At 38.1% G+C, this 15,381-nt stretch overlaps 1 protein-coding gene and 1 long non-coding RNA gene across 4 annotated transcripts in view; both read right to left on the bottom strand.

Moving 5' to 3' along the window:
* The window catches only part of SUPT3H (SPT3 homolog, SAGA and STAGA complex component), a 280,720-nt gene that overhangs the window by 100,295 nt on the left and 165,044 nt on the right, over positions 1-15,381 (bottom strand). The window lies entirely within an intron of this gene.
* LOC308193143 overlaps positions 8,502-15,381 on the bottom strand; it is a 30,450-nt gene continuing 23,570 nt past the window's right edge. Inside the window, exon 2 of the long non-coding RNA XR_013949414.1 lies at positions 8,502-15,381. This exon is cut by the window's right edge and continues 22,095 nt beyond it. This is a non-coding gene — a long non-coding RNA (uncharacterized lncRNA).

Below are 15,381 nucleotides of genomic sequence, written 5' to 3'. Positions count from 1 at the left end.
GCAGACAGGAAAACACTCTGGGCTGCAGGAGCTTACCTTTGTTGCACCATTTGTTGATACTCTGAACCATTTGTGTTTAAAAGATAAACAGGTACAATTATTAGAGGAATGATAACTTATTTTTAAAGTCCAACAGCCTAGGCCCTGCTACAAAAAGTGAAGATTTGCATCTATTAAAGACTGTATGATTTTAAATAGATTAAATAAGGAAATTAAATTTCCAAGTAAATGGTGAAATTAATACTGCTATTTGAAAAAAAAAAAAAAAAAAAAAGATGAGCTTTAAAGCAGTCTAATTATTATTTTTTTTAATTTCTCCTTCAAAAATAGTTTAAGATCAGCTTCTCAAATTAGATCTTGCTGTTGCATTTTCTATCACACAGGGAAATAATTTAATGCATCTATGAACAATAAGTACATTTCAAGTTAAGCTTCAGGCATGACTTTTTCCTATTTTTCTTTCTTTCAATTCTAATTCCAAAATCAACATGTTGGGCCAGGATTTTATATCTATAATTCTTCCACCCTCCATGAAACAATAGAAGCCCTGTTGCACACTTGATTTTTATAGTAGGCAGTACTGACCAAACTAAGTGAAATGATACAAACAGCATTAAAACTATAAAGTTTCTAAATGCAGAAAAGTATTCAGACTCACTGAATCCAATTTTAATATGGTAAAATTATTCAGCAGCTACATAGGCCTTGCTAATTCAAAACTTGGTGTCCTACTGGAGATGACCACTGCTGATGCTCTCTCATTGCTGGTGATAATAGCAGGCAAAAATACAGACTTTGAAACTATTAATCTATTTTTTTTTTGGTTGGTTGCTTGGTTGATTGTTTTTAATTATAGGAAAGAAAAAAATCAGCTTGAAAAATGCCATCTGAGGGAAATGACGGTATAGTCTTCTGCAGAACTAGCGGTGTTGCTGAGAAACAACTGTAAATCGGTGGCAGCAAACTTTCCTTTATCAAAACTAAATAAATACTGTTCCTTTTGAGGAAATTACAATAGAACTTATTACATTTGGATTCAAACTTTCACAACTTGTTGTTTCATTTTTATAGCAGTATCACTAGAGCTACACCAAGTCATGAATCTCAACTCTAAGTATTATTTCCATCTAAGTTACGTCTTCCGATGCCTTTTTGCTATGAAATGTTATTTTTGAAAAATGAGAATGTGTAGTCTTTTTATCAATAAATACATTTGCTGTTCCTTTAGGGAAAACAAACAAACCAACAATTAGAATTTACCCTTCTTAAGAACTGGAGAAATTATCAGTTTTCTGATATTTAGTGTATCAATTCAGTCTTATTTCCTCTGTACCAATTATTTCTATTCCTTTTCTTTCTCAAATACTCCTGTAGTATGCAAACCAGCAGAGGTTTACATTATACCCACAGCTTCCTATCCTTTGGTTTCAAATCCCAAAACAAACCACCATTCAGGATTATTGTTATGCAGTTTCCAATGCTGCAAGCAGAAAATGACTGTTCCCCGTTGATTGAGAGACCATCTAATATAAACAGGTTTCTTTCTCCCATTGCTGCAGATTAACATTTGTTTAAATATTGCATCCTTACATTGCTCACACAGGAAAATAATCATTGACTTATATTAGTTTCACCAGGACACTAAATAAATACTCTTCCTCTCCACATGACAGCAAATTGGAATCAGGCTTCACAGTTTGTCATGGGGAAAATAAGACATATATTTACCTATTCCAGGCACAGAGATAAAGTGCTCTTAGAACAAGCCTCAGGCTAATGAAAGAACTGCAAAGCAAGTAGGTTTATGAAGAGCTAGACACCCATCAGTGTGCTGAATATAGAGATGACAAGACCTTTATCCTCTGGCTGAACCAATAGCAAAGTCAGAACAAAAAATTCTCTTCAAACACCTTGAAATGAAGGACAAAAACATACTTTAAAAAATTAATCCCATAAAGGACGTAAGTAAGACACTGTTTGGAAAATCTAGACTGGCAGACAGAAGGGGAAAAAAGGGATTCAGGTTCAATCAAAAATGCAAAATGGCAACTTTTCCCATTAGAAAACCAAAATTTTTCACAGCTTTGAAGAGACATGCTGTTATATTCTTACTTGGAAAAACTGTGTTATTGGTGGCAGACTGTAGGCGAAAATATTTTATCTGAAATTATTCACATTGGTCTTTCTCTGTATTTTTATTCTCATCTGCTCAAATGAATGTGTCCACCAGATAGGAGCCTATCAGTTTGAGTGGTGACTGCAACTAAACGTTAGATGATTGCTCAGATAAATATAATAATGCAAACATAATGCATGTCAATGGCTGCTGATTTAAAAGGTTTTTGGATGTTTTAGACAAGACTTACTGGGCTTAAGGTAAGTTGTAGTGCCTGAAGAATTCTGACAGACGTACAAATGTATATCTTGCATGATGTGCCCAAAATAACAAAAGGAAGGGAAAACAATAATAGAAAAATCATTTAATTTTAATCCTTTTCCAACTGTAATATCTATTTGGAGTGCACATTATGACACTAGATAAAGTCTCAGTCTGTTCTTTAATTTTAGGGAAAAACATTTGTCAAACGTTTGTCACACAGTATGATCAGAAGTATAGCAAAATGTTTATGAGAAAGAGGAAGTTGTAAGATTTTTTTCCCTTTTACTTTTCAATAAATCTCTCTCTCCAGTTTATTTCAAAATACCTTCAAAATACTAAATCTAGAGCAACATTCTCCCAATAATGTAATCCAAGATAAATAAAAAAATAGAAATTTATAAAAACAATAGGCACAGTTCTAGGTAGATCCATTTTCATGTAAAAATAAGAAGGAAGGAAGTTCCACCTGTATATCTGTTTTGTTGGTTTGCTGTATTTTCTTTCTTTTTATTTTTCGTTATTTATATGAATTGTAATTCTCAAAGCTTCAAAAATCCAAGTTAAATTGTACAGATGATAACATGAACACAACAGATTTTCTCTTGGGAAGATGAAAGAAAGAAAAAAGAAGAGAGCTGTTGCTCAGAGAAAGAAAAGCAAGCAACACAAAGCAGCACAAATGTAAAATCTGAACAACAGATATTTGTGTCTAAAAAATGGCACTGATTTCCTAACTCCTATTTAATGTTCATTCTTTAATTAACATTCATCTCCCAAGGACATAAGTTTGAAAAGGCTGTTTCACATTACTTTAGCACCAAGAGAAAGAATCACTTTTAAGCCATGAAAAGGCTGGGGAAAAAAAAATAAACATGCTTTCTGAACATAATTTCCTCTTTATTGCTACTGCAAAGTTATGAAATGAAATCTATTATTTAATTACATTGGATCAAGCAACAGGAAGAGAAGGGAGTGTTGGAGTCACAACATCCCTGTAAGAATAAATTACTACACTTCCTCCTACTAAAAGACAGTTTGAATGGACTGAAACTGTCCAAATGGTTAAAACTGAACTACTGGGAGGCAGGAAAATCTTCTCACTAATGTACAAAAACCTACAAAATGCACTCTGAAACTCTTAACAGCAATACTGGTAACAATAGGATAAAGAAGTAGCAACATTTCTGCCAGAATATCAATAGTTTGAAAATTATCACATTTATTCAGATTCTCTCTAGAATCTGATGATAGCTTAAAAACTATACAGTAGCTTCTGGGCCTGCTTTATTTTACATTTTGCATTGGAGATTTTTAGATAATCTATTATGAAAACTCCAAAATTTATCTGCTATTACTACCAAAATTTTATTAGCCATAAGGGATTTCCCTTAGCTGTGCTTCAGTAATGTTTACTAGATCCTTCAAATTGAATGCAACTGTTGGAAAAGTTAGAGCATTTTATTTCTTAAGTATGTTTTCGGCAATAAAAAATGGGAGGTCTTTAAAATAAAATGATAAGCTGAATTCTAAAATGTTGGAATAGATAACTTGGCAATGGGTACAGAGTCCACGCTGAGATATGAACGAGCAAATGCTGTGATCCTTTATATAATTTAAAGTTATACTGAATTGCATGGAGCTGCTCTGAAATAACCTTTCATGGAAATACTCTTTTCTTCTCAAAACTAAAATATACTAAAATGTGATCGCACTTTACAGATAATAAGATATTTGAAGAACAATGGAAAATATCTTTGAAGTTGTTCAGGAAAGCTCCTCCTAAGCCTACAGGAATATGAGAGAAAGCAATTCTTTGAAGAAGCTACCCTGAAGGCAAAGGAGAATCATTTCATAAGCCCCCAGAGACTGGACTGATCTCTCAAGGCTGCAGGATGAGTAACGTGAAGGGGGTGAGCATAAGCCATGACGTTTTTTGAGGAAAGATACAGAGAGGTTTTGACAGGGCTAAAGTAAACAACATTGAAAATATTGTGCAAACATTTTCTAGATCAAATATTTTCATGGTGTTCTGTGAGTACTGCGTTTGGTCTGTGGCCTACTTCTGAACGTCTTCACAGAATCATAGAATGGTTTAGGTCGGAAGGGACCTTAAAGACCATCCTGTGCCAACCCCCCTGCCATGGGCAGGGAGACCTCCCACCATATCAGGTTGCCCAGGGCCTTATCCAACCTGGTCTTGAACATCTCCCCATCCCCAGCTCCCTCAGCCTGTCTTCACAGGAGAGGTGCTCCAGCCCCTTGATCATTTTCGTGGCCCTCCTCTGGACCTGCTCTAACAGCTCCACATCTTTCTTGTGCTGGGGGCCCCAGACCTGGACGCAGTGCTCCCAGTGGGGCCTCACAAGGGCAGAGTAGAGGGGGACAATCCCCTCCCTCAACCTGCTGGTCATACATCTGGTGGTGCAGGCCAGGACACAGTTGGCCTTTTGGGCTACAAGCGCACACTGCTGGCTCATGTTGAGCTAGCCAATTAGCAGCTTTCCTGCACTGCTAATGAGTCCTAGAATCATAGAATCATGGAATCATAACCATTGGAAAAAGACCTCCAAGATCATCCGGTCCAACCATCACCCTACTACCAATGTTACCCACTAAACCATATCCCTAAGCACCACGTCCAACCTTTCTTCTCTAGCACAATGGGAAACACCTGCAAAGTAATGCACAACAACAACAAAAACAAACTCTTCTGAGCCTTAACTTGAGAATTTTTTGTATCTAACCTGGTATAAACTCCTAAGCAAAACCTATAAATATTTCCCAATGCCTAAAGCTGTGAAATGCAGAGGTGATTTAGCAGACATGCAACCATAAAAACTGTGCCCAATATATTTCTTTTCTAATTTAGAGTAAGTGCACCAGCCTTATATTATATATAACTATAACTCGCAGTGACATTTAAACCAAAAACCAACTAAACATTTAAACTAAAAACCTGCAAACCTCCATAAAGCTTTACAAATAGTATCAGTCATTTTAATATAAAGCTAAGAGACACTAGCATAAACAATGTCAACACTATCACCAGTTTTCTGTGTAGAACCTGGACTTAGAATATTATGAAAGTAAATCCTTACATTCGCAAGAAATCACTTTTCAATCAGTGGCTTTCTGTGGAGGAACAGGATCTGCAGCATGCAGTAAAACCATACTATTAGAGGTCAACTACTATTGGAATAAAGAACTGCCAAAAGTTAAGCTTAATTAACGTTGCAAGTCAAATTAAAAAGCAAAGCAAAGGAGTCTTCAGACATAAAACAGAATGAAGAAAGAGAAAGTAGATACTCTGTACAGGATGAAATAGAGATGGAAAATCTAAACATGGCTCCAAAATGGGCAAATATTTTCACTGAGCATATGGAAGAACTGAGATGTTCAGCATGGGACCAAAAGGTAAGACAACTCCGATGAGGGATATGGAAACAAATTATGCATACTGAACGGAAGTAAAAGTCAAAGATTTTATTGCACTCCAGTCATCAGCACTGGGCATCTCAGCCCAGGATGAATTGTAAATGAAACCAAAAGTCTGCTGGCATTAATATTCAAATAAATTACCTAACCTTTGGGAAGCTAAAGGGAGCAAATAATTATAGGCTGCTGCCTACAGTTACTTGAGGGGCAATTAGAAAGATGATGGATCCAAACTCTTGTTGGTAGTTTCAGATGATACAAAGAGGGGCAACAGACAGAAAGTGCAGTTTGGAGTGATCAAGTAGGATGTTACGAAAACCTTGCTCACAGGGAGGATATCGCAGCACTGCAGCAGGTAAGCAAGAGCTTCCAAATTCCTGGAGCTTCCAAATTCCTGGAGCTTCCAAGGCCTCCATATTCATGGAGCTGGACAAGGTCATGGCTGACAAGATCTAGTGCTGGTGACCATGCCCCGTTGAGTGGGTTGAATTAGATGTGTCCAGAGATTGAACTCTGTCTTTCTCATCTGAATTTCATGTATTCTTGCAGATTTTTTGACAAAAGAAATTGTTTTCTTCTGTTTGTATAGGTTCCAGCACAACGGTCACACACACACACACACACCCACACACACCATTTGGATTAGGGTCCCTATCCGCTGCAAAACCAAAATTACAATTTGTATCAAAAACATTGCGTCAACAAAGCGGAAGTGCAGAAACCCATTCCTTGAGGCCTGTGCAATACACAGAGAACACAGGTGGACAAAACAAACCTCACCACATCTCTGTTTGCTGCAACCCTCAGCTCAGAAATTCGGCTGCAACCAGCTCCCCATTGCCTATCAATCACAAGGAAAGCACACAACAGCACTGCTAATACAGAGTAAAAGAAATTAAGTCTTCACACCAGCAGCCCCCCTGTGCACCAAACAAGACATAGGACAAGATGAAATTTGCTAACTCCTTCGGTAAGGATGAATAAACACATAAAAATAATGGGGCCGTTTGCAGCAAGTAATCCAGGCTGACGAATGGCATTTGTGTGTAAAACGAGTTGAGCGAGGTTGCTGGGGTTTCTTTTGATACAACTTGAATGAAAATCAGCTTCTATGATGGTGTAAGTATTCCCAGAGTAGATTCCTTAATTATTTGCAGCCTTGGTTCATTCAGATAAATAGGCTGTGCTAATATATGTTTGAGCTTCGTGTAGAAAAAAAAATAGTTATTCATTACAGATGTGAGTATCTCTGCTCTGTGTACTCAGCCACATACTGCAGCTAATAATAAAACGCAGAGTGGTTGAGCTCATACCTCACAGTTAACTTTATAATTTCATCTAGTTAAGATTTGCCTTCTTAGAAGGCTGTAAGCTAAATCCTAAAGGCCTAACACAAGATTTTACAGGAAGAGTCCAGAATCAGGGCCTTTTTAATGGCCTCACGTAAACAGTGATTTATAGTCCAGAGTTACCGTTGTTAATAAACTTAAGATTGTTGGCTTTTTTAGATTCTCTTTAGATATATTTGCCTTTATATCTTACAGATGTAATAAACCATGATATATCAGCTAATGAATGAAAGAGGACATCTATCGCATGAGGAGGCAGCAACAAAGACTGTTTCTGCTTTTTACAGACACTTGCAGTGAAATCAGTGGTAAGGACGATGAGCTTGAGGTTCCCCGATGCAGGACAAATTTCAGGTTGTAAATAAACAGACAATACCACACAATGCATATACTGTACTGCCCTTTTCTAATCATCTCAGAACACTTTACAGGGAAACGCAGTAACATTATCCTTATTTTTCCTGAGACACAGAAATAAAAGTTTATTCACCTAAGGTCACTTTACAGTTTTCTGATTCTGGTCATCCTTTCAGTACTTGACTCCCTTCTGAGTGGTACCCACCAGAGAACACTTTTATCCACCTTTAGCCTTGTCTTCAGAGGCTATCCACATTTCAGATACCTCCCTCCAATTATCTTCAATCTAATCAGTACGATGGCAATCTTTACAAATAATTCTTTACAGTAGCCTGTCCACCTTTTGTTATCCTGCTGATAAATACAGTCATATTTAAGATACAGTCAGTTGATGAGCCTTGGATGTTTTGTGAAATGACATTTAATGTCAGGAAGTAGATATAAAAAGATAATGTGGTGTGCTGATTTCTCGTTACCATCTCACAGTGCACAGACAGTGCATTTGGGTGCCTCCCATTTCTCTCACCCCCCGTCAGTTGTAGAGGTTCAGGCTTTCACAGACAATGCGAACAAAGAGACAATCACAAACAGAATTCAGATTTCCCGTGACTCAGTGAAACACATCATCCATTAAGCTATGCTACATGATACTCGCTTAAGATGTACATCAGGGTGTTTAGTGAATCCGTATTTACTCTCCTGAACACTGTATTCAACAAAAGCAGCAGATCTGTCTTCAAAGGAAGACTAAATGATTTTGTGTAGGATGACATTTGGCCAAACGCAAAGTATGATCGAGTGTTGGAGCAGTAACGTGAAATTCTCTGACATAAATTTTACAGAAGACCAGACACAGGATGAAATAGTCCCTACCAGTCTGAAAAGCTATAGCTTGGTTTCAGTGGAAATGTATCCTTAAAGGATCAGGGGACTTTTGCTTATAGCTTCTCTTAACTTTGAAAGTTGTTGTTTGTGGTGGTTTTTGTTTGTTTGTTTTTGATTTTTTTTTTAATTAAGTAGAAATAGTGTTGTATTCTATCAACTACAGACCAAAGCAGTGGGTCTGATATTATTAGGAATATTATCTTTGAAGAAAAGTGGCAAATCCCTCATCTTGCTCATTAAAGAGCATCTTCTACGAATAGCATTCATTATCCATTCAATGCATACAGCGGCATTTCTAACTTCAGTACCTGTGTGTACACGCACCCCAGCAAAATTAAATATGCATTCATTTCCAAAATTTCCTTCTATGCCTACTTCCAGTGCATAAATACCAAGTATTAAAGTAAGTCTACAGATAATACTTTCATCTTCAGGCTCTATTGTTATGTCAGAAGTTCCCTGCAATCAAGCAATGCATTTGAACCCACACTTACCTAGTAGGAAATGAATCCCCTTCGTTTCAGCTGAGCTAAACACTGAAAAGATTTCCTGGCCTGGCCTTCCACTTTGTATGTGTTTTCTGCATAATTCTTTTATGCAGGTGTTGTTTCTGACAGATTTTACTTTAGTGAGAGTTCACTTTTTTTGTAATATTGGCGTAGGTAGCATTGTGTTGGAAAAGCTATTTTTATAACCGCATGCCATAATTTCAAGTGCGCCCTTCTCTCCACCTAAACCGGAAAAATAACATGTCTCACAATTTACCTCTCTGTCAAGGAAAATCATCAAAACAGAGCTCACTTCAGTGAGAGAATAGGTAAAAAAAAAAAAGAGCTCTTCGTTCTAACTATTTTTATCCAGCCTCTTTTCTTTCCTTGCCTGTGTTCCAACCTCCTGATCAGTAGCTGCTTAAATAATGAGTAAGATTATGGGCAAAATGAGCAGCACGCTTCCCTCTAACCTCTGGACCACAACACAAACCTGATCTAAAGCACTACATTAAATCAGAATCTGATCTTTTGCTGCCACCCACTTCACCAAATACCCTGGCCGTGGTTTGCTGCAGTTTGACATCCTTGCCAGCCTGTGCTCAGGAAAAGACCGGCACAGCTCTAATTATTGCCCAAGCCTAAGCCAGGGTTGAGGTAATTGGTAAGGAAGTGTGGGAAATGTCTCGTTTTAGTCAGCTGCATTTCTATCCCACACCTTTGCATAAACATAGTTCTTCCAGTTTCTAGTACACTTTCCACAAAACACGAGATATTAATTTTCAAAAGGGCATCTGTGTTTTGCAGTCTTAAAAGTTTTCTACAAGCATTTCCTCCACGTATCTCGTCCCATAGCAGAAATGCTGGCCAGTAAAATATGATCCCTATTCAAAATCATTCCTTAACCCTGCTCCTTAAAGAAAACACAAAAAAAAAAAGCACAGCTGTGTGTGACTGGACTCATATGACAGCTTAATTTGAATTTTCTTTCATGTTTAAATATATATTTTTAATATTTTGAAACTCTTTACCTTTCAAAATGCACTAATAACTTTTTTAATGCAAATTTCACTATAAATCACTTTCTCACTTATTTTTCTGTAATTATCTTTTGTTTTGCCATGTTCTATGCCCAACTTCAGTTAAAAAAAAAAAAAAAAAAAGCTTTTCTTTTAATACACGAGAAAAATGATCCTCTTGGTCATTTCCAGGTTAGCTGAGATGAAAAGTAGTTCCTTATTTCAAAAGAGTAATGATTTTTTTTATGTTCTCAAAATAATATAATTTTTGAAAAGGTAAATCTGCAGTAAGAATTACCTTAAAAAAACTATTCAGTTTAAATAGTTGTGTTTTTTTTTTTCCCTAAAATTTCACTTTTTCCTGTTTTAACATTTTTTTAAGAGGCTAGAAAATAGCCTCTTGTGTTTACTACTGCAAGTATGATTTTGATCACCACACCAATATTATCCTTGAAGCAGAAAACACACTGTTAGCCAAGTACCACCAAAAATATAAATAGGAATGACTCCTATTTGATAGCTACATTTTGATAGCTATATTTGATATACTACATCAAAAAAGTGGCAAGGCTTAGGCATGGCCTAGAATTAAGAGACAGAGAAAAGCCAGGCAGAAGGGCCTAGGTCACAGGGAACATCACAGCAGCTTTCACAGAGCAAGGAGCTTGGTTTTGTCCTTCCTGAATTTCAGTGGATAAAGAAGTACCTCAAGGGAAACATGCCACGATGCAGTAGTGTGTAAATAGAGACTAGTCAAGAGTGGAGAGAGAAAAATTCAAAACACCAGTGTTGGGACGATATTGAATCCATAAGAGCAGACGAGGCTAAAAAGCTCACTGATGAAAAGGAAATGGGATAAGAACAGAAATCTGCGGGATGCCCGAAGAAAGTAAGAAAATTCTGTTGAAAGATATCTTGAAATACATACTGGAGGGAGAGGAAAATTAGAAGAATATGGTGTTTCTCCTTGACTTGAAAACCCCCCTCCTCCATTTCTAAAATAAGGTTTAGAAATGATGTAACTTCTGAGAGCAGAATCGCCTTATAGTTAGGGGACCAGAGATCAAAAGAATCTCAAAAATAGCTCTTCCCACCAAATGCAAGAAGAAAAGCCATATTTTCTAATGCTCATGCTTGCTCATTGTCACAGGCTTGGTGCTTGTCATGATCAGTTGTCCTTTCTCTTAAACAGGTCAAGGGGTAAGAGCAAGGCCATTCACTGGAATATGTATTTTTGATGGAAACTACCAACCCTGTCCCCTTCTTACATTATAATGGCCAAGGAGCTATGCTGAATACAAAGTTACATATTACATATTACCTTTATCTTCTGTTTGAGCTAGTACAGAGGCAAACTGTTTTGCACCTGCAGCTTTTATAAGGCAGGAGTGGGATTTTAAAGGAACTGCTGAAGTGACTGAATGCTTTATGTGTGAGAGCCAGCATGTGCTCTACATACTTACATTTGCTTAACAAATCATTATCAGCCAAATTAAACCGAAGTGTGAAATATGGCACTCTGAAAAATGACATATACCACTTCTGCCCAGTGGTGGAAAGAATAAGTACAAGGAAAGAGAGGAAGACCTCTCACATCATTCAGTGGACTTCGAGCTTTAAAAGTCCAACCATAGAGATAGATACACAAGTGAAAATGGATTCTGTCAGAGAAGCAACCGTATCTCTTAGCAAAGTAACACCTACCTCCTTCAATCACCCAGTAAGTGGGTTTAAGTGCCTCCAACTCATAAGTCATTGGGATTCTTCTTGTAGGCCTGGACATTTTCCTAGTCCTTTAGTACTACTGGTTCTCTTCTTGACCTTCTTGGTCATATTGGTGGTAGTGGGACGGTTGGAGCAGATGATCTTGGAGGTCTTTTCCAACCTTTATGATTCTATGATTTTATGATTCTTCTGTTCAGAATTCACTACAAGGGAAAGCTCTCTCCAGGGCATATGAATAACGCATATGGAAGGACTGCTTAGACGCACAGGTATCATAACTATCTGTGTACATTTGGGCTAACAATATACTGGTAATTTGCAAAGCCCAAGAGCTTTGCTAGGAGAGTGCGTAACTGCCAAACTGGAGCAGATTAGCAAGCATGCATAGGGTGAAATGGAAATGGAGAAAGAAACCAGCAAGGGCCAACTGAATCACAGAATCACAGAATTGAAGGGGTTGGAAGGGACCTCGAAAGATCATCAGGTCCAACCCCCCTGCCAAAGCAGGTTCCTTAGAGCAGGCTGCCCAGGTAGGCATCCATACAGGCCTTGAATATCTCCAGAGAAGGAGACTCCACAACCTCCCTGGGCAGCCTGTCCCAGTGCTCCGTCACCCTCACCGGGAAGAAGTTCTTTCACATGTTGGTGCAGAACTTCCTGTGCTCCATCTTGTGGCCATTACCTCTTGTCCTGTCCCCACAAACCACTGAAAAGAGGTTGGCCAAATCCCTCTGTCTCCCATACCGCAGGTATTTATACACATTGATGAGATCCCCTCTCAGTCTTCTCATCTCCAGGCTGAACAGACCCAGGTCCCTCAGCCTTTCCTCACAGGGCAGATGCTCCAGGCCCCGTATCATCTTTGTGGCCCTCCGCTGGACTCTTTCCAGGAGATCCCTGTCTTTTTTGTACTGGGCAGCCCAGAACTGGACACAGTACTCCAGGTGAGGCCTGACCAGGGCAGAGTAGAGGGGGAGGATCACCTCCCTTGACCTGCTGGCCACGCTCCTTTTAATGCACACCAGGATCCCATTGGCCCTCTTGGCCACGAGGGCACACTGCTGGCTCATGGTCAACCTGTCAACCACCAGGACCCCCAGGTCCTTCTCCAAATGAAGCATAGGCTGTTTGCCACCAAATGAAACCAATCCTCACTGCTGAAAGCAAAAACCTGACTGCGAGGGCATGGGCTTTTCACTCTCTTTTTGAAGGACTCCTTCAGGAAAAAAAAAAAAAAAAAAAAAAAACCACCTTTTTTTGTTTGGTTGGTTTGTTTGTTTGGAAGCACGTCACGCGTGAACAACCAAGCTCTGGTAGGCTAAGGACATGGTCCCTCTCACTCTGCTTGGCCAGCAGACACTGAAATCTTCATAAAAAGTGAAATAGCTCACCCAGGAGAAAATGAACAAAAGACGATTGGGCTGAGATATCACATAGGAGAGCAAAAGTTTAAATTCCCTTGCATGAATCAAGCAGAAACTTGAATATTAACCAGGAGGTACGCTAGGCAACTATGCACACCACTGAGCCCTTCAGTAGGCAAGCTTCTTTTCTGTATTCAAAGAGAACATCAAGACGTTTTAATCTCATTCTAATCCAGAACAGGTTTATTTTCAAGCCTTATAATAATTATTACAAAACCCACATACCATATCAACTTTAGGCCTGATAATTGCTAAATTTAAGTGGAAACATGGATTAATTCATTTCTCTTAGGTTATTTCCAGAAAAGAAATAATTTGCCTGCTTAGTCAAAATGCAGATACTAAAGATGATGCATATTTTTATTTTTTTTTCTGATGAGGTTCAAAAGCCAGGCCTAGAAGAAATGAAAAACTAATTTTTTGCTGTTAATGCAATGACATATACATGCACTCAGTCAGTGATGTACACACATTCAGTCACATCTGATGTTCTTCTTTTCCCACCAAGCATCATCAAATGCACATCCGGCAAATGTTGTACTCACAATAAATGACACCCGTAGATATGCATTTCCTGGATCCCTCAATTCATCAACACGGGTTGGAAAGTTCTCAAAATCTTTTGTGGGTTCTTAGAAATTACTGCTTTCTTCAGCTTTATTACCTCGAGGCCTTTGCCACCTCTAGACACAGAGATGTGAATGATGAATCACCGAATTCACAGCCCAGAAAGGATTACCTGTCATCTGTTAAAATTACAGGCTATGGAGGTAAGGATGCCTGTCTGCAGGCTTGGCGCTCTTCCTTTAAAACACTTGAGATAAAGTGCAGCAGAAATGGCTCACTACTTTACTGGAATTAAGAAAAAAAAGTGTTTATGGTAAATGTTTAAAACTGATGCATTCGTTTTTTAAGAATGAGAAACATCTTTATTCTGCAGAATAAAATGTTGGCCTCATAAAAAGGGTTTTGCAATACCTGAGAAAAATCTGCCACCAGATGTGGTTGATTGGCCTGATGAAAAACTGTATTTGCACATGCCAGTGGATAATTGTTTGGAATTCAGAAGAAAAATCTACAAAGTTTCCATCTAGGCTGGAAAGCAAACAGAATTTCCCCTACAGTTTCTCCTAAAAGCTCTTCCTAGCAGCTGTATGTAACACGGGGCACATGAAATGAAAAGGGAAAGAATTTTTTTTTCTTATGTTCTCAATGCCTCCCTTTCTGCCCCCCAGAGCAGCCTTCTGAGTGGAATATATGAAAAGTGTGGTGGGAGAGACATATTAGGTGTCCCCTCCTGCCTGGATGCTTAATCGTAGAATATATATATATTATTTATAGTTTAAGACGTAGAAAGATTCCTCTCTACAGATGTAGAAACGCAGCTCAGAGGCATTGGGTAATTTGTGAGCATCAACACAATCAATAAATAACAAAGCCCAAAACTCAGGAAATCAGTTCTATCTCCATATGTACAAGACACAGCATTGTCTCATCAGCAGTGGAACAAAAATCAGAACATCTTTCCTTGTGATTTGTCATCCTATCCTGAGTATCCTGAGGGATTATCAGAACAGGCAGCAGAAGGCCAAGGACAGAATTGTTCAAGATCTCAGCTAATTAATGGAGGGAAAAAAGATGGTCAGTTGACAAGGGAAAAGAACCAGCTATTGTTCTCATGATGAAAGATGCACTTCAATAGGCAGGCAAGTTGTCTCCACCCTCCCATTACAGTTCAAATAGTTTTGTTGGTGGCTCTTTTATGAGAATTCAATTGTTACAAAAGATATCTATCTCCTAAGGACAACTAAAGTGATAAACCCCTACCTTAAGAATTTTAAATCTGAGAATTTTATCTCTTAACAGAGCATTTTGAGATAAGAACAATGTCATTGCATCAGCTGACACTCAGTTAAGCACCTTGAGGGATCAGACTGTCCATGAAGCCAGAAGTAATGAATAGGCATACTGGGAAGGAGGGAGATCGTAACAGGAAAGTTCACAAAGGAAGAAAAAAAGGTACAAAAACTAACCTACAGTGGTGTAGAAGCATGGTGTATGTGTAATATCTTTAGCCTCTCGGCACCTGCAGAGATTAGATTTTTAATTAAAATTATTCATTTTAATTAGCAGACGTGATTTATATATGGTTTTCATTGAAAAACACACTGAGCAATGACTCAAGATTATTCAGCCCAATTTATCTGTGATATATCCAGCTCATGCTTCAGGAAGAAACAAATAAAAATGTCCTGTGAAGTAAGAAATAAGATAACCCCTTCACAGGTAATAATTATATGAAAGCCATATAAATAAATA

The sequence above is a fragment of the Anser brachyrhynchus genome (genome assembly GCF_964034855.1).
Source record: "Anser brachyrhynchus genome assembly, chromosome: 3".
In the NCBI taxonomy this organism is placed as follows: Eukaryota; Metazoa; Chordata; class Aves; order Anseriformes; family Anatidae; genus Anser; species Anser brachyrhynchus.
The sequence above is the reverse complement of the archived record's forward strand: the minus strand, read 5'-3'. Positions and strand labels throughout refer to the sequence as shown.